Source organism: Magallana gigas, chromosome 4, assembly GCF_963853765.1.
Source record: "Magallana gigas chromosome 4, xbMagGiga1.1, whole genome shotgun sequence".
NCBI classification, from domain to species: domain Eukaryota; kingdom Metazoa; phylum Mollusca; class Bivalvia; order Ostreida; family Ostreidae; genus Magallana; species Magallana gigas.
The window spans coordinates 33721054-33742287 of NC_088856.1; the positions used below are offsets into that span (position 1 = coordinate 33721054).

The 21234-nt window shown below is 32.5% G+C and overlaps 1 long non-coding RNA gene across 2 annotated transcripts; it reads right to left on the reverse strand.

The window, feature by feature from the left end:
• Positions 1-1321: 1321 nt before the first annotated feature.
• On the reverse strand, positions 1322-11366 carry LOC109617752 (uncharacterized). Of its 2 annotated transcripts, XR_010713130.1 has the most exons (3): positions 11302-11350; positions 2995-3100; positions 1322-2534 (listed from the first exon to the last, which is right to left on the reverse strand). It is a non-coding gene; the product is annotated as an uncharacterized lncRNA (long non-coding RNA). The 2 variants fall into 2 exon arrangements; XR_010713129.1 differs by lacking the exon at positions 2995-3100 and having other exon boundaries at positions 11302-11366.
• Positions 11367-21234: the final 9868 nt, after the last annotated feature.

Here is a 21234-nt window from a genome sequence, read left to right on the forward strand (position 1 = left end):
TAAGAAAATAACAAGTTTTAATTCTTATTTGTGCAGTTAGGTAAGAATATCAATTATGGAACCGAAAAGCCGTATTAATAGAGCTTTCCTTCCATGTTATGGTATAAAACAAACTTTATTGGTTAAAGTGTCCCGTGGAGGTTGCTGACGTGACACTTCCGGGAATACTATAGAATTTCTTGATCAGAGTAAAACTATCCACAGGCGAATTAGAAAACATCAAGTGATAAAATTGTTCAATTGAAGTCCCTGATATAACATTGATGTCGGATTGGTGACTAAATGTTAAAGGTTTTTATTTATTATTTTCCTGTTTTTATCGCTTTGTAATTTATTTCCTGTTTTTTTTATTTTACATTTATTTTTATTTTGAAGATGGTATTGTAAAATTGTCTTTCTTTTCTTTTTTGTTTTGTAATTTTGTTTTCATTACACCCATTAGTGAAAAAAAATCAATTGATATCAATATGTGGCAACAATTCAGATTTTCTTTTTCACACGTTCCCTATTTATTATCGTAGAATTTCACAGGAACGAAAATCCATTTCTTATGGGATTTATAACGGGATAATGTGATACATCTTTAATAATTCATTATAATATGAATATGAAAATTAAAAAAACCTATCATCCAGGTACTCTTAATGTCTTTTGCAATACATGACTTCATGATTCTGAGGCCTGGGCATTTTATAATCGAGTGAATGAATGTGGTTTGGACACAAAGGTATGTATGATTATCGAAATAGTAGAAAGTTAAAGTATAGTGTGTCGTTATTGTTAATTTAAACAAGGATTTTTCGATTGATACTAACATTAAAATTGATTATGTGCTACCATTTCCCATTTTCTTTAAATACAAATGTTTTGTGTACCATAATAAGAATCATAAACTGTATCTTGTTGTCAAGTAAAAAAAAAAATACTAATAATTTTTATTGTTTTATTTTAGCACAGCTAATCAAAATATGTCTACATTCAAAAACATTTTTAAGTGATCCAAATGAGTGTACAGTTGCTTATAAAAAGCCTTACAGTATGGTAATTTTAGGAATATCATAGTATCTACCTTAATGTATCTTTAAAAATGAAGCCAAATTACAATGCTAGAATACGGAAAATGAACGTATCATTTTTTTTTTATCCTCTCCTTTTCTGAAATGTAAATTTTAGGTTTTCTTAAAATTAATTTTAATTTGCGAGGAAGACCTAAAAACACATTGATTAATGCGAAAAACGACTCTGGATCCCGCTGTAACACTGTCAGGTTTCATCTATATATTTTCGCCTCGATACGAAGTAAGCGTAATAAGACATAAGATTCATTTGCAAGCTTCTATTTAATTGATTCCATCGTTATAAAGAAGAGTACATTACACAAAGTTTGAATAGTTCGTCTACAGATGGACACTATAGTGTGAAAAAACCCAAAGGGAATCTTGAAATGTCAATACAATTAACAATATTTCTCAAATAAATCATTTTATCAATGTTTTTTTCAAAAAAATCATAATATAAATGAATTTTAAAATGTTTTTGAGCAGAAATGTTTCAAAACAACAAGAGTATTTGGAATTGCTGATTCATGTAACTTACAATGTTCTGTCATCCAAGGAAATAGCGGAATCTTTTTCCCAAGAAGTATCTTGTTCCGTCTCTTTTTCCTAGAAAATATCTCGTTCTTTTTGAAGATTCGTTTTGCGAGTCCGAATTTGATGTTGCGCTGTTTGCCCGTTTCCCAAGGAAGTATCTCATTCTCTTGCCAAGAAAATAGCGCATTCTTTTCTCCAATCCAGGATTAACTTTATCAGATTCCTGTTTTTCAAGAATGTGTCTCATATTTTGTTCTAAATCATGACTGCCAAGTTCATCAGATCGTTTTTCAATGAAATATCTTGTTCTTTTTTTAGTATCTGAAAAATCACGTTTTCCGAGAAAATAGCGTAGTCGTTTGTTAACGTTACCATCAAATGCGAAACGTTTTCCAAGTAAATATCGCATGCGTTTTTCCTTGTCTCCTGTATCAGAACGTTTGCCTATAAAATATCGCAATCTTTTTTGAAAGTCGTCATCTCCGTATCGGCGTTTGTTAAGTGTTGCGAAATCCCTTTGATGGTCTATTTCCTGCGAGGAGCTCTCTATATCTTTGTCAGTTGAAATCACTTCATCAACGCAACAAACACCCAGAAATACCACAAAACTGTACAAAAATACGGGAACTCTCATTTTGTAATTGTCAGCAAAACTATTAAATTTTTTTTAACTCCTTGATTTTAGATTTTCAGTCCAAAACTAAAATCGCTTCCTAGCACATTGTTCACATAGTACTCTTTCCTTTCAATATAATTTTGAGATACAAAGTAAGCGGCACTTCAGACAACACAACTGAGATAGAATTCCAACTCTTTATAAGATAGTTATCGTCATTGATTAAATGTGGGAAGTGGGAGGGACTGGCCTCTAAAAGTCGATTCCTGGAATCAATCAGTTGGCCCAACCAGATCGAGTTGATCCCACCTCCTCATCATGGCAGCCTGTCGATAATTACTGATAATATGTTTTGCTTCACAATGATTCAAACCAAGGAAAAGTAGACATAATTCTGTGAGATATAGCACTTCAGACATGTTTTTCATTAAAATTCAAAGGTGATAATTTGAATCTCCCAAGCCTATTCTGTTGTTGACATAAATACGCGTTGTATACTGCATCAGTAGTTTACCTTTTGATTATTATATTATGCAGCTATTCAAATTCAAAACTCTTGCCTTTTTACAGGGTAAGTGCTGTTAGAATTTAGAGCACAAACTAGTATATATTGACATTCATGTGCCACATTGAAAATTATTTCTCAAATCGAAAAAATATCAGATTTCTTTTACTTCTGTTTCAACAGACACAGTAGATCAAGAGAGAGAGAGAGAGAGAGAGAGAGAGAGAGAGAGAGAGAGAGAGCTATTGAATGCTGGCTTCCACCTATGCTTTGGTCCTCACTTATTTTCGTAGAAACTATTAACGTAACTGAATGATACATATGTCATTCTTCACGTCGTCCATTTTCTCATTTTGTCATAGACTGGAAAAATCTATTTTGTCCTTGCTACGGAGAACAAAAATTAAAATGTCATAAAATTTGATATGCCATCAAATTGTTGATCATCACTTATCTTGACTTTACACTCAAATGACAATTAAAGGTTCTCCAAAAATCTTATCAAAAAAGATTTTCATAGTAAGGATTACCCATGATATTTTAAAATTTTTATTGCAAATTTAAAAATGGTTAAAAGCAAAAATTTCAATAACTAAATTAATATATATATATATATATATATATATATATATATATATATATATATATATATATATATATATATATATATGTGTGACTATATAAGTGAAAAAAATTATACAAATGTAAAGTGGGGTTTGGGATAGCATTGATAATATTAGCCTAAGGGTAGAAATATTTGCCGGACGCCAAGCAGAGGGCAATATATTCGTTCCAAAGGAGCTAATATAATCAATGTTACCCGGAAATACAGTCATAATTTACTTTGTTAAATGAAGAAACAAATATAAATTTAAGAAAAGATTTGGAAACAGATCGCCGCAATTTCCTCATCTCAACATAGAATTTACGAATTCAATTTCGCGCAAATTAAATAATTTCCAAAATATCGTCGGCATCAAAAGGTAACTGATGATATTCCGCCGCCCGTAGGAATTAAGTTACAGATGTTCTACCTGATTTTACTGCACAATAATAGACGAATCCTTATATCCGTTATGATAGCAAACACTTGCATTGTACGTCCGTTGTTTACTTGCCTTGATTGATTGCCTATTATGACGTCATCTTGTTTTGGAGTCGCGAAGAGTTCTTTACTCGTCTTCACCGTTTACAAATCAACGAATCAGAAGCGATTAATTGAAATAGAGGGAATTTTCTTTAGTTATTATTCCTAGCGGTCAATGTTAAAATAAACTTTTCGGACGAGCTAATATTACAATTATCAACTATACGTCTATTTGTAGAGAGTATACTACTGAATATAACAATCAAATTATTGTGAGCTTGACACAGAAAATATTTCAGTTTAATTTTTCAAAAGTTAATTGAAACTGGCAAAACTCGTTAATCAAGGACCTCTACATCGATTTTCTTGTTCATCAAGCAAACGGTTCTTAAAACAACAAATGATAAAAGTTGTTTAAAGGTTATATGACCTTCATGACCTTCCTTCAAGCAGAGGGTAATGACTGATATAGGTGTACATAAAGCACAGGGAAATTCACATTATTAGAGCTCCACCTCCGCCCCGGCCGGGCTTGAGCCCACGACCTCTGAGTCCCTCTTTCCTGGCAGTGAGCGGCCACCGCGCTAACCATTCAGCCATCTAGGAAAGACAAAAAATCTTGCTTTCGATGACGAACGGAACCTAGCGCGCTGATTGCTTACTACATGGTGGTTTCAGATACAGGTGGAATACATTTAAATGACAATTTGAGAGGATCGGGCGATACAAAGTGCATAGATATATACATATACACAAACAGTGCAATAACTCTAAAAACTGACATGTGATATAGATATGCATAATGCACAGGAAAATTCACTATTTTAAAACTCGGCCAGGGCTTAAACTCACTTTTGGAACCCACTCTCCTAGCAATGAGCGGCCAAGGCAAAAAATTTTGCTTTTGATGACGAACGAAACATTATATGTATATATCTATGCAATGTGTATCGTTCCGATCCTCTCAAATTGGGACAAGAATAATACCATTAAATTTTTTATGCGATTTAGTTCTGGTACCGTTTCTTTACTTGTCTCATACTTTCTCTAGAACACGCTACCTACCTCGGAAAATCAAGTATGTTAAATTTACATCGCGATCGAGAGGCGCCATTTTTGCATGTAAACAAACTGCACCACCTCACGTCGCTAGTGATTGTGTTTAAAAGACTACCAGATAAAAGTAAAGAGACGATATCAGTAGTAAATTACATAAGGAATTTAAAGGTACTAATTGTTTTCACAGACTTCATGTAATAATAAGGTTAATCAGTCCAAAACTAAGGCATGTTTTTGTGCGCAATAAATACACAATTTTTCAAAGGGTGGCATTGTGGCTCTTAGTTTGTATATCCAAATTTTTTCAGACTGGGAGCTACAGAACTGCAGCAATGTACATATATTTTTGAAATATCTCTTTTTTAGTCTTTCTCAATGAGGCATTCGCCTACACTCAAATTTCATTAATATACTTTACATCCGTGTTTTAGTTCAAAATAAAAAAAAAGATAATAAAGTTTCCCATAAAAATGTCAATGATGTTCACTTAAAATAATCATAATCATTAAAAAAAATATGAATTGCTTCCCGGATGTTATTTTTTACTGTTTTCGAAATCAAAAGTTTTCAACATAACCAGCGAAAGCACATTCGTTTAGTTATTTACACAAAGAAAACCATTAAATTCTTTCATCGACATTTTAGTGAAAATGTGTTCATTATTTGAGAGAGCTCTTGTATGGAAACTATGTTTGGTAATAGCAATGATAACAGACTTCATATTTAAAAACTTATTCTATTAGAACAAAACCATACAGTTGCATGACTTATGATTTTATAAACATGTTCGTCAACTACCAATACCAATTTGTGTACGTGATTTTTTTCTAAGATATGACGTCAATTTATGCAATTATTCACCGTTATTGGGAGAGGATCAGAAAATCTTGGTGAGTACGCACTGTATAAATATTTTTTATAAACATACCTGTTCCGGAATACAGTGCCTCGATGCATTTGAAATGTTTTGTGTGGTTTTTCGTTCTTGTAAACCTTTGCCGAGTTCCATTTTTTGTGTCGAGTTATGCCAGGGACTTAATCAAACGACGATGAAAAGGTTCAACAACACACTGTACATGTAATACATGTCTCACAAATGAATTAGATTCTTTCTGTTAATTTCTGTTTTATTTGTTAATTGTCATTAGATTAAAAATATCCTATTTAAATTCATGGCAGACAACTTCCTTCCGTTCACAGCTTACATGTTAGTTTGGCTATGGGAGTTGCAAAAGTATCGATTCCCTCTGGCAAATTAACCGGCATCCAACAAAGTGACTGAAGTTATAAAAATATGCAAAACTCAAACGTAATTTGGTCACTCTCAATGGGACCTGTTTTTTTTTTTTAAGTCAGGAGAAAAATAATCAGGAAGGAAAATGGGAAAAACCCTGAAGCATTCTTTCACATCTCGCAAATGTTTAGATAAAGTTTTACATAGAAACACTTCAGATCTATCAGACTGTGCTTATGTGTTAAATACATATATAAAAGTTTTTAGCGTTGGTTATCAAATTTTATCATTTTACATTTATTTAATATTTATAAGTAAAAATGTCAATTAAATTAAATACATTGTTTGACAATCTCATTTTCACAGCGAGGCCAGGTCAAGGTCATTTTCTTATGGACAAGAAAAACAGATGTATTCATTTAGTTTTCACAGTGGTAGTATTTGGTCACTGGTAGATGACTCCAAAACATTTCAGCCCCAAAATATGATAAATGAATAACAAATTGCAAACTGCGTTCTTGAATGCAATTAACCCTTGAATTGGGATAAGCGAACTGCTTTTCAATACTCGATCGTCTATTACCTTTAACCTATAAGAAATAATATCATATGTGATGATCGACCCTTAAATCTTACTTTTGAATATTAAATTTTAAAAATGTACAGTCAAACAGCCCTGATTTTTTGTCTGAAAATCTTTTGTAACAATATTTTGAGATGCAAATAATGTGTTTATACTTTAAAACTTTTACTTGACTTTTAAAAATAATTAAGAAATGAGTATTCTCATGTTTGTCTGTGAATATATCACGAATCTCAGAAAACCAGTAAAGACTCTTTTCTTACACAATCTATGTTTAAAGTTATGCACTTTGACAATTTGCAATATAATTATGCAAACACCTGTTGTGTAAATTGCAACAGTGTTGATTCATTTTTTTTTTTTAATTTTGTAACACTGCCGTCCATTACTTCTCTTCTTTCTAAAAGGGTTAAAAAGTTATAAATAACTGCAATTACGCTTGTGGGTCTATTTTATATATGTATCTATACACTTGTATTCATAATCATAATTCCTTTGTATTTCTTTATCATACTGCTATACATATACATCTATACTACTATATTAAAATAATAAACTCGAATTTTTGGTCTTTAATACCGATAAATCGGAAGAATACTGTCTTTTGTTTTATAAATTCTAAACGTCATTTGTACTTGAAGATTACCAATTTGTTTAGTTTTTTCTCAGTTAAGCTTCGCTAATTAATAATCAACGAAAATTCCTCAAAAAATCCCGGAAATCATCTGGATTTTTTGGATTTTACAATCTTGCGCTTGCGCAATACATTCACGCTAACAGGATCTTTAGATTATGTTTCCACATATTTGCAGGAATAAACTCAGAAAAGACAATACAAATACGGGTAAATTTTCATTGGAAATTTGCTTTATATTCTGTTCATATATATATATTAATGACTTCTTATGAGAGAAAGTATAAAATAACAAATATACATTTCAACTAAGTACTTACTTTTGTCTTAGTGATGACAAAAAATATTTGATTACATGCAAAAAAATTTACATTTTATTTCTTAGGAGAGTGAAGATAGAATATTTTTTATCGTAAAAATGAATAATGTCCTACAGACCAAGTTTAACGATAGAATGCGTTCCGTGTATTGTCTCTGTAGTAAAGAAAATATGTGTACGTTGGTGAAAAAGTGTTGAATTCTTTCATTATATGGATCATAATTTTTTAATGAAAGGTATTTACAGTCTCAAAAAGGTTTATTATGATGAATTTGACTGTTATTTTCAAGGCAGCTTCATTGATTTTCTCCAAAATCGTTCCGGAGCGAATCTGCAATTTTCTGCTACATTACGGGTATATGGAAGGCATTCTAACTGTGGTGTGGCCCTTTCCCCTAGACACAGTTAGATTATTCAAACTAAGGAAAGTGTAGTGAAATTAATAGTATTATTGTAGGCTTATAGCTTTGTTATGTAAATGTCAATGATCCGGTGTGTCAATGTATCTATTTCGTAAATGTCCGATATGCAATGTCAACCCGTGCACGCACGGGTCAGTCTAGTGTACATGTATGTTTTTGTTAGCTAGCTCTCTCTCTCTCTCTCTCTCTCTCTCTCTCTCTCTCTCTCTCTCTCTCTCATACCGAATTTAGATGTTTAGATAAAAAGAAAATCTCTCTCTCTCTCTCTCTCTCCATTTTTTTCACGTATGCTTTTGTAACTATGCTATATCATGAATGCATTAATGTACTTCTTACGATTTGTTTTCTTGTTTTAATATTTGTTTACCTGGCGACTAAATGAATACTAAATCAAAATAGTAGTTGAGTTGAAATTAAAAACTTCATGTATGTTTGCAAAACAAAATATACGGGACACCGAATAGAAATTTCATTTCTCCATCTCTTTACGCTCTGTGTCATTTCCCGGTAATGAAAACGAAGCAGTTTGCATCAGATTACCGGCCGTCAAAACCCGAGTTCCCGAGGATTTCTATTAAAAATCAGTTTAGTTGCAAGAGAAGAATAATGTTTCAAAGGATGCCTGGGTCTTTTTTTTCTACTAATGGCTTATTACGGTTAATAGATGTTATTGCATGGAATAATTGAAACATTCATTTACGGTGTACAGGATCAATAATGACGGAAGTTAACAAATCAAACAGTTCATTTACAACTTATTCATCGCAAAACCCAAGTCCATTAGTCCAGTAGTTTTAGACATATCGCTCTTTTCTCAAATCTACGTTAAAAGTAAAATAATGATGACTCTCTGTCGGGACCTTGATAATGTGTGTGTGTGATATTTGAATTGAATACTCACTGATCTAACTAGCCAAAATGTAGTCTAGTATATAACTCTTGAAACCACACACACACACACACACACACACACACACACACACACACACACACACACACACACACATATATATATATATATATATATATATATATATATATATATATATATATATATATATATATATATATATATATATGGGATGTCAAATCGGTCAACTTTTAGTACTTGGTTACTCGGACGTTTTTCCGATCGAGTACCCGGGTACTCGGTAAAAGTGTAAATTAATATGAACAAGTACATTGATAACTGTAAAACCTTGTGATTTAACATGTTTGTCGTTCCCCCCGTATACGATAAGTTTACTTCGCACAGCTGACATTTTACGTTTTTTGAATCTTCAGTTCTTTTTAAATATTTCCAGACCGGCTTTATATAATAGACTATATAAACGATGTTCAGTGAAAACAAATCATTAAGCCAAAAATAAGGGTAGAGGACAGCCAAAGGTGAGAAAAGCTAGGTAACAGGTGCTTTGTCACGATAATTACTATATAAACACTGCCACAGGCGATAACGGTCATTTAGCATATTAAGAGGCGTAGGAAATCCTTATTACTGTATGTACAAGTGCAATGGACATTTTAAGTTTTAAAACCGATGTTTTAATGCATTATTAAATAAACTTAGAAATACAAAAAAATATACATCCGAGTAACCGAGTACTGATTTTAGTATTCGATACTCGGACGTTCGATCGAGTACCCGGTTAACCGGGTACTCGTTGACATCCCTAATATATATATATTACATTGTACATGTACTAAGACTACATCATATTCGTAGGGATATATATATATATATATATATATATATATATATATATATATATATATATATATATAGTAACTGAGTGTAATTAATTACAAAATTTGATGTAATTGAAAGTATTCTGTTATTGACCAAATTTTAACTAAGTGTATTGTAATTTACTATTAACTCATTGCCTTAAAAAGGCATGTTATTTATATTACTTCTTAATTACTATTACGTCTAATGAATAAAAAAGCTACATGTCAACTGTCCCCCCCCCCCCCACTTCCAATAGTACGTACATATAAGTATTAAAAAAATCAAATACTATGTGAAGTTATATGCATTTCACTATTTCCTTCTTATTTAATATACTGTAGTTTGTAATATCAACTTTTTCAATAATTGACTATTTAATCATGAGGGTCCCAAATTTTAAATATCACCGTGTAAAATATTTATCAATTTGTTAAAGATGCATGGTCTCGATTTTGTCAAAATTCAGTTTTTATTATTTACAGTGCTTTAAGAATACACTTCTAATGATCAATTGAATCAAATTTGATCGTTAAGTTATAAGCAAGATACAGAGCTCACAATTCTTTGTCATGTAAACAAGGCTCTTGTCCCGTTTTTGTTTACATATGTTCAATAAACCAGTAATAAATCTTTTTTCAAGCTGACTTGTCTATCTTCTACTTCATTTTAAGCATAAATAAATAGTTCCTACGTTAAACACATTCATTTTAGGTCTAAAATATGAAATTTCACTTCAACATTCAAAATGTAAACAAAAGCTTTGTTTACATACATGTAGCAAAGAATTGTAAGCTTTATAACTCGTTATAACTCAACCAATGACACTAAAATTTTGGTTGCCTATTAAAAATGCCTTACTGAAGCATTGTAAAAATTAAAATTGGAAAAATAATTTTTTGTAAAATCGTGACCATGCCCCTTTAAAGGCCATATTATTTTGATGTTATGCCTCAATTTCTTTTCCTCTCTATAAAATTTGATAACCTTATTGAAATAATTAATGTTTCCAATTATTACTGAGTTTGATAAAAAAAAAATATCTATTTATTTTACAACCAATCAGTGTTTCAATACAATTTCAATTGTATAAACTATTAAGTCATGCTTTTTGACCTAAAGCTATGGCTTCAAATGGATTTTAAGTTTTTGTTGTCAAATCTGTTTACACGGTGGATTACTGTATTGACCAATAGATGTGACTTGTGTTTTGATAACAATCACAGTCTAATTTCTACCCCAGGTTTCTGATACCCGGGATTTTCTGTCTTTTTCTTAATCTGAAATAATGACCAAGGCTTCTTTAATAATGAGAGTAATTATCTGTTAAAGCCTTGTTATAAACTTAGAAAGGGATTAAGGAATTAGAAATCCTATCTATGCATATAACTCATTAAAGTATAAAATTTTCTGTAATCAAAGGCATAAGTGAACATGTACCTGCCTATAAAAACAAACAAAACTACAACGATTGCTACAAAAATTCTTAAACATAGTATTAAAAGACACATCAACACTTACACATTGTTCTGCGAACAACTGGTCATTGCAAATACAGCGAAGCACATAGAAGCGTTTCATGGGCATTTCCTCCAGAAAAGTTTATACGTAATGTTTTGACTGACCTTTGTCCAATCAGATCGTAGCTGGGCGGAGTTAAGACATTGCCGCTCGTGACTTGAAAGAGAGAGAGAAAGAGAGAGAGAGAGAGAGAAAGAGAGAGTTAAGTAAATTATAAGTAGTGCCGATGAAGAAATAATAATTAGTTATAAACTAGCAAACATATTAATTTAGGTCTGTATATAAAAATTACATGTATATCCTATATTGGTATAACTTTAAAGCGTTTTAAAGATCGATTGTGAAAATTTCTTTGGCCGTCGACATGTACATGTATAAGTAAGCTAACCAACTAAATTTCCTGGCATGGAGTCTGAGGATACGGGCGGGCATTAAATATTTTTAAATGCGAACGAATGATATGATCACTAATGAATTTAAATGTAGTGAAAAGGAAAGGCAACACAGGCGGATGCTTAGTGGAAAAAAAACAATGGCAGACAAATTCGTCCTAAGGTAAAGAATGTTTCACACTGAGTAACCATGAAGAAAGTTTTTATACAAGGCAAATTTACAACCTATGTTTAATTCCAGTAAGATTCGGCATACTTTGATTAGAATACTAACGGTAACACTTGTAATGAAAACAGTTTCTTAAATATTCGTACTGTCTTCGATGTTCGACATTACCTCATCCCATTATCTACATACAGACATCGTTGTTCCCTGGTTAAAGAATTTCAAAACACTTGAAAGCTACATAAATTTATGAGATATACTAGACCTTGATTTGTCAATTTTTTTTATCTGTTGTTGATAGATAGTTAGCTCATCTGTGTCATCTATAATTTACTCCACTAACCAGTTAACTCTCTCTCTCTCTCTCTCTCTCTCACACACACACACACACACACAAACGAAGTCACAAGCGGTAATGTCTCAACTCCGCCTTCTACGATCTGAATGGACAAAGGTCAGTCAGAACAATACATAACAACTTTTCTGAAGTGAATGCCCATTAAGCGCTTCTATGTACTTCGCTGTAATTAAAAATATTTCGAGGAAAATAACCTTTTAACGTACAACTTTAAATTTGTGCAAATAATATTTACTCTAAACCGGTCACGTGACAATATCCGGAATGTGAAATGGCAAATTTACAAATGTTGAGTAATTTAGCTTTCTAAATGTCAAAAAGACACAAGAGTCATAATTGGTTAATAATCCACACCTTATCTTTGAATTATCATTTAAAATGACTAATTAGTTGATTTAAGACTGATCACGCCATGCGCGTTTTTTTTTCGGAAGGAATTCACAAAGAAAGTAAGTTAAAATATTTTTTTACTTATTATGAAATTAACAGAATAAAATAGATTTACCAAATCAAAAGTTTGTAAATGATAGTTAAAAAGAGAGTATATCTGAAAACACAGGTGTGTTTAACTTCAGATTTATCCATTGTATCGTTAGGAAATAAGAAATATCGCTGAATGTGACAGTTGAAGTACATAATCAAAGTACTGAAAGTACTGTTAGACGGTGGTGCCGTTTGAAAGTAGCATATTATATGTATGGAAATTATTGTTGTCGAAAATCCACAGCCAGCAACTCATACATGTACTAGCACAACTGGTCGTGAGTTACTCACATGGATAATTATGTGGAAATCGTAGTTGTGTTCACAATCCACACTTTACAAATGTTCAGTCTCTTTATCGTCATCTTTTGGGGAAAACCCATAGATTTATCACAGTAGCCTTTGTAGTATAGAAGTTTGTATCTATATGTTTGTATCTATATGTTTGTATGTAGACTATATCAGTTGACACTAAAACTCCGTTTGAATGACTCATTAAATATGTGGGTTGCTACCACATATTGAATGAATAAATCAAATCCAAAGTGATATTTCATCACCAAATATTTGATTGTATAAAGAAGGGAATTTTGGTTTTTTCCCTTTTGACCTTTGGTTGACCCCGCAAAGGGGGACAACTTTTGAAAAGTGTGGATTGGACTATTGTGCTTTAAAGATACTGTAGATTTCTCAAAGTAACGAGAACAAATAAAGCTTTGGTATGATAAAATACTTATCATGTTTTTACTGACTATTTGGGCATACATGTAGTATGTTTATTGTCCCTCTCGACAGCATTTTTTCTCAATTTCTTCACGGGAAAAAGTTGCATCATCACACTTGTTTGTGGACCATCACACTTGCTTTTGTCCTCATAGTCAGTTATACATTTAGGTGTACAGAAAACGGAATGGTTTGCAAGAACCTGTTTGATAAAACTGGTATTGCTTTTGGAATGCACGTCATCATGAAACAGAAGAGTCAGTCAATATTTTATCTTCGACTGTAGTGGATTATTTCCATTTGCTCACAACGAAAGTGAATAAAAATTTGAGAAAAAAATATACAATATTCAGTCGCGGCAGTTTCATTAATCAACGTTTTAAAGTTCAGTTGTCTTATTGTATTTAGCTATAGATTTATTCAAATCATTTGTATGAATTTGGGAAAGTCACATGTATATTTAATCGCTTATCGGTACACTTTAACACGCATAATTTACTTGCTACATTAAACTTTTCTAGTAAACTTACAAGAAATATAGATTAATTATTCAAAATAAGTTTTTAAAAACACCAAACAAACAAAATCCAAGTTAAACGCATGTTTTTCTGACCGTACAGCTGTCTATATAAATTCATTTTATTTTTTGCATGTACTATAGTCTATACAATCGATCTAGGGTCCGCAAATCCCGGCAGTATTTCCGGAAAGCTATAGTTCTGTAGCTCAGCAGAACACTACAGTCATCTATGAAGCACCTTTAGTTACCTTTTACCGTCACGTTTCATTATTTATCGCAAATATAGCATGGAAGTATACGCTACGGCCGATGTAGCATTTCGCTGAGTGATGACACTTTCTAACCGGTGTGTATTTCGATTGCGAGTCGCAACAAACTGGCGCAAACTGGAAAGCTCATAATAGAGTTGTACTCGCGAGTTAAAAATTATTTGAGAACAAAAGGGGCGATATTTACGTACATGTGTAAATAATGTTATCTGTTTGCGAAAAATCCCCCAAAACCAAAGAAAAGGTTTTCTAGCAGAGACGGGCGCATATGAATTAAAGTCACAGATTGTACTTCGCTCATCAAATTGCGTTATTTCAGTTTAGTGTGAAAAATATGTCAGAAACTGTTAAATGAACAAAATTATTATTTCTTACATTACCGTTCACAGTGTACCATAAATGTATATGGAATATTGCATGAGTTGAACCGATTTTTTTTTTCTCACAAAAAAAAGCTAGCGTTTGCTGAAAATTAGAGATACTAGTACACGAGCTGACACGCCGTGAAATCCATAAGACGTTTTACAGCATGTCTTTAATCCCTTAATTGCTTACAAAAAATCTGAATTGAAAATGTTTGAAACATCGTCAAATGTTGTTTGTTTATACATGTACATGTAAAATGGCGACTTCATTTGCACGTGCATTTTACAGTCCGAGGTCGATCGATTAACGTGTTTGAGAGAAAGTCAGCAGAAAGTAAAGCGTCAACATCAGTAGTAAATATTGTCTGATGAATATTGAGGTGCCTGTATTAAAATTAATGTTCCTACAGACTGAGTGGGTTACAAAATTAGGTAAATCACAGGATAGTCCAAAATTAAACACATTTGTACCGTAAATTTCAAGTTTTTTGTATGTTAAAAAACACATGCACACTTGTAGAAGAAAGTGTCCCATTGAAGTTCTATAAAATGTAATTTATCTAATATTCATCGTCAGTATCTGTTGTGAATTCTTTAGAATAAGCTACAACAAAATAAATATTCTGCCTCAACTAAAATTAACGCGTTGAAAATGAATGAATTTATCAATGAAGCATACTTGATGAAATATGAAATGGCAAACCTGTTTAAATAGTGTGTTTCTGACAATTGTTTACATCATAAAAAACAAGAAGCGATTATTGTGAGATCTCTTAGCCAATTATCGCAGTGATATAGTCTATGCAGTCCTGATACAGAGTTTAACGTCACAACTGGCAGTTGGTGCATAAATTATCGATACCGCGTAAGCAGACAGGGTAACGGCTCATTTAAAATAAAACACAATTTCATAAATTATTTGAATATATGTACAAAATGATTAGCAGCTATAGTGCTTAAAATATCTGAAAAGATTAAAATTAGTTATCAAACTGAAATCGACACATAGATAAAACATTGCGTGTAACACTGCATACCTAACAGAGTTATCGTTCCTTATCCGCTAGGGTCCCCGTGAGAAATACTCTTCCGGTCAAGACCGTAGCAATATACCGTGGCTATTTATAGCCACCGTCTAAAAATCCCTTTCTTATACCTAATTCTAAGAGCAGGTCTAACAAAGAACTGAATTCGATGACCTGACACTAATTGAGTAAAAAGGACATCAAAAGAAGTTCTTACTCATATTGCGTGGCTTCGCGTAAAGTCTATTTGTTAATAAATAAGATAATATGTACACAGCTTCTTAACTTTTGTTGTGGCTGAAGCTAAAGTACGTGTTAATCATTATTCCACGGGAAAGAAAGGATACACCGCTTCCATCATTTAAAAAAAAATAAAATTGGTGTCACAGTTGGCATCGATACTCTAAATATGCATTTCTTGTATCTTATATGCATCATTCATTCAAAGTAAGGTCATGTAGTTCTAGATCTCCTAGGTTCTTCTTACCATTACTCCATAAGCCAGATCCCCTCAGGATATCCCCTGGATATTAAGCAGATGAACTAAGTAAATAGTTCTGATGAGGAAGAATGTCTTTTCTACATTTGTGAATTTCATGGCCCCTGGGTTCTAGTGTTAGGGTGGGGCTCTAATAGTTATAGGCCATTAGTGAAAATGCATTGATTCTTTGAAAAGCTTCTCCTTTGCTCCTGAAAATTAAGCAGATAAAGTCTTACATAAGCCCATAGTTATGATGGGGAAGACTGCCTCTTTATTGCAAAGTTCATAGCCTCTGGGTCAGGGGTTCTAGCATTAGTGGGACTCTAAATGAATACAGTAATTCTTTAAAATTCCTCTCATCTGCTCCTGACATATATATGATAAATTGGTCAGGGGTTATGGTGTTAGGGCAGGGCTCTAATTATTATACATGTATAGGGTACTAAAGTGTAATTTCAACCGAATTTTTTAAATTAAGATTTGTTCAGTTATGTCGCTGTATGTTATGCTACAAGTTTTGATATTTTTTTATTTAGAATTTAGAAAGTTTATTGGATTAAACAATTCCAGAATATTAAAAATGATCTCATTAGCCCTTTGATCATTATATACATGAATATTCATTGCAAAATCCACACTGCAGTAACTCAGGTGACCGATAAGGCCCATGGGCCTTTTGTTTGTTATGCCCCCTTTCAAAGAAGGATGGCGTATTGCGTTGCTGCTTGATTTGATTTGAACATATTTTATTATATATGCAAATATACATTAACGTAAATGGATTAAATGCGTTGCTGCTGTCGGTCGGTGGGTCGGTTCACCAATGGTTTCCGTTAACTTTCGTAGCAGAGAATGCACACACTGATATGAAATTTGACAAACAGATAAATCACAAAAATATCTAAGTCAGTACGATTTGAGGTAGGGTCGACTAAATTTTGACAGATTTATGCCCCTTGAACATAGAAAAATTCCAATTATTTGCACTTTCCGTTTATTTTCTTCGCATAGTTTGCACATACTGAAATAAAAATTTGTATACAGATTTATCACAAGAATATCTAGGTCAAGTTTGATTTGGGGTACGATCGCACAAATTTTGACATATTTATGCTCCTTGGACTTTTTTGCAGTTTCAGTTTATTATATTCACAGAGGTGAAAGGGACGGGAGAGGGCAAAGGTGTTTCACAAACATTTCTTGTTTACATTTGCAGTTGGGCTATTTATAGTATCATTGGCTATTTTTCTGCAAAGCCCGGCTAAAAAAGCAACAGACAATTTTTAAGATAAATCTAAAGCTCTGGCCTTGAAAAGTATTCGATTGTCAAACTTTTGAGATTGCAATTCTCTCTCTCTCTCTCTCTCTCTCTCTCTCTCTCTCTCTCTCTCTTTCGTTGTTTAGAATATATGTATGGCGATCTTGACCAGCTGTGAAAAGAAACCTGATTACCATTTCCGGTTTGTCTAATTCTGACCAGATCTTCCGAAATTTTCGGGGTTGCAGATGGAAAAGATTAATCACTTATAGCAGAGGAAAATTATCTTGGAATAAGTTTTATACATATTTCAAAATATTTAGAACACTATCGAGGACCAAATGACCAATAAATTCAAAGTGTGTACATAAAGTCCTAAGAACAATCTACACATCAACAACCCAATGGCTCTGGCTCCTTTCACGTCGATTATTCTGCCAATTGTAAGTGTTTTACATTTGAGACTGCTAAAACCAATCGCAAAAAGTAGCCTTTACATATGAAGCACAAGCTTCAAAATACCTTTTTTCGCTTAGAGATTTAGTCACAGGTTATTGATTTCAATCGGTAATGTCTTATTTTAACTGTGTTTTTGATAAGAGGACAAGTCGTTTAAATAATTTTGAAATTTCCACATCATTTCATTTGTTGACTTTCAAATTATTTGTTTATAAGCAATAGGTACCAAAATGGCACATTTTACGGGAACCAATATACAAAGAAAGATTGTAACACAGTTTGAGTCTTATCGCTCCGTACAAAGCTTTGAGTTGGTTGCATTTCAAAGAGGATATTGAGATGAAAAAGGGAGAGAACCAGAACTGATCGAATTACTATGTACAAATCTATTACATATAATTTGACATATCTAGTTACAAAACATATTTTCATCTACATTAAATCTGGAAAATGACTATACAAAGTTTCCATTCCGAACTAACTGATTCTCGTTTTTACTTCAAGCTGGCCACCCGGTCCAGTCTGATATAGATAAAATAGCTGCAAAAGAAGAGCTTCTATGAAATACCAAGATATCTTAATGCTCTTCTTTTCATAAAATATCCATAGGAATTTTAAACATCCTAAGAAGAATATGTCTATTCTTTTACTAAAGACAGAATGGCAAATCATTTAAAGATCCGCCAATGGCTGCACCTAAACGCCCAAGGGAATGGCAGTAAGCGCGAATTGAGACCCTTTGTCCGATGGTAACTTTAAAACTGGTTCCATTTCAGTTGCAAGCACCAATTGATACGTTAAGAAAACAGGCGGCATCCACAGAAGAATCCGTGACTACCATTCCACCATAATTAAGGTCTTCCGTTTCCAACGGAAGACCTTGTACTGATTCTGATGGTAATTCTTCATTATTGTTATTCTTCTTCTAGACGTTTTTTAAATCTTGATAACCTTTTTGTTTGTCGTCGGATTTCATTCAAATTTTCAGGGTGTATTATAAATTAGATTCAATTTTTAAGCCACAAAAAGATAAGAAATCGTAACTTCCGGGTTCGAGTTATTCCCCTTTTTAAAATATTTTAGGGGCATTCGTTTCCGGACAAAGGCTCCGAAATGGTCCGAAGCAAATAATCCAAAATTAGAAATCTTTAAAATTTACACTTTGAATGTCGTCCTCTGATTTTTGTATTTTAGTTTTTTTTCAATTGTACCACTTGAATTATATAATCGAAATATATGTTTTAAAAATTGCTAATTTTCACTCATGTTTTTGCTTCGTAGCTTTTTAGTTTGAAATATTTTCTAAATGCACATAGAATAAAAGATGTGCATAAATTAAAGGGCTTTCATTTGAGACCAGCAGAAAAGGGGCTGGCTACTTAAATAAGGGATCTAGGCGCGTGGAAAGTCTTTGCTGTATAACTATAAAACGATACATGCTTCGATAATGATGTCGCTTGAAAAGTTGTTCTTCATTATCTTATCAATCTAATTGAAATATAGTATTGTTTGGATAGTGCGTAATATGAGAGTTAAAAGCTTCACATTAAAACATGAGTATCCGCTTTCATTTTGCTTGTAGGGAATAGCTCCCTGTGCGTAATGGTGTTTTAAAGTCGCAGCTAATTATTTTCTTGTTTAAATATATCCCCAACTTATTACAGATATACCTTTATCTGTTTTACGAGAGCTCTAATTTTTCAATACACAGCAGTCTGGGGGTTACATTAATACATAGAAAATAGGCATGAACTTATTTTCAAGAGTTCAAATTGATTTTTTAATGCCCTGATTAGTTAGAAGTTAAGATAGTGTGACCTTCAGTCAATAATTGTCAGACCCTGAAAAGTGAAAGGAGAAGGAGGATTGTTTTATTTAACTGATTGACATTCCTTTCTTGACTTAAAGCTGTAACGGAAGACCTCCTCGTTGCTTGCAACGAGCTCGGCTCTAGTTGGACATATGTTACAAAATCATTTTCTTTTCAAAACGTTTTTCTTTGATGAAAATAAACCAGTTTATTGCAAGCTTCCCATTTAGCTAGTATCATATAACAACACGCATCTCAATTAAAAGAGTAAAAATCCCAGCTGCAGCTGATCTCGGAGTTCATCCAATCTATAATGAAATAAGAAACCGACTGTGTGTACTACGTCAGAGTCAATGAAAACAGCAGTTAGCTGTATGGTAAACTAAGCAATGAATTGGTAATTTTCAGACGATATTGTTGGTTCTCCAGATGAAATATATATAGTCTAAATAGACACCACGGGCCCGTTTCTCAAAAAGGCCTACGTCAAGGAGTAAGCTTAGTCCGGACTAAAGTAGGGGCTAAACCTCAAAACCAGACTAAGTTGCGTTTCACAAATAGGCGGAAACTTAGTCGGGACTTGATTTGGGTTTAAATCTACGCCTGCTAATGGGTAGGCGTAAGTCCTTAGTCTGTGCACAAACATGGCGAGTGTTTTGTTTTTAAGGAACAATAAGCAGTGAATTTTAATTTTTTTGGTTTGTTTTACGTGTTATTAAGGTAAACATTCACATTTATTGAAATATTTGTACATGTACGTTTAACTTAAAAAGATACATATTGTTCGATAACTGTTCCTATTTCTAAATAAATTAAAATTCAATTTTGATTATTAATGTGGTTAACTCATTTAACGTATGTTATATACATTATTACTTGTTAATAAAATGTACTTTTTAAAATTTATCTTAGGCATGAAGAATTAAAAATAGGTATACCCCGATAACTGATATAAACACAATATGTAATTAAAAAGATGCTATAATTCTAAATTATACAACAACTCCGAGTATATACATCGTAAAGATGTATGTAAGTACGGATAGAGTATTGATTTTTTTATATCAATACACAGTAGGCATAGGCTAGATTTTATTTTAAAAACCTTTTAAGCTAACATTGTTCAACTAACCCTATATGTTTTCTTCACATCATTTAACGAAGTTCCACACGTACGTGTATGTTTGAGACGCAGTCTGAGACCAATTTAATGTTTCTAATCAAATTTAAACTTATGAAACGAAACTTATTTCAAAATATTGAGAATACTCTTTTAAATAGGAGCAACTCAAAACGTTTACAGATGTAATCTGTGTTTGTGTGTGGTTGTGTATTCTCACCTTTTTACTTACCATTTTACAACACGTATGCATTCTCATTCTCAGTTTTCAACCTAGTGTACACGTATCTTTACAAAACCGTAGGAAAGCTACATGGGTTTTTTTTTCGAATGTTTATTTACTCGCATTTCGATACAATCCAATTTTATTTGTTTAAAATACATTTTAGAATGCAAAGTTTGTATCAATTTGAGACCTATTTACAAGCGTTTGTTAAAGTGCTCGATGATTTTAAATTTTTACGTGCACGCCTCCTTGAATTTTTAGAAATGGAATTCATTAAT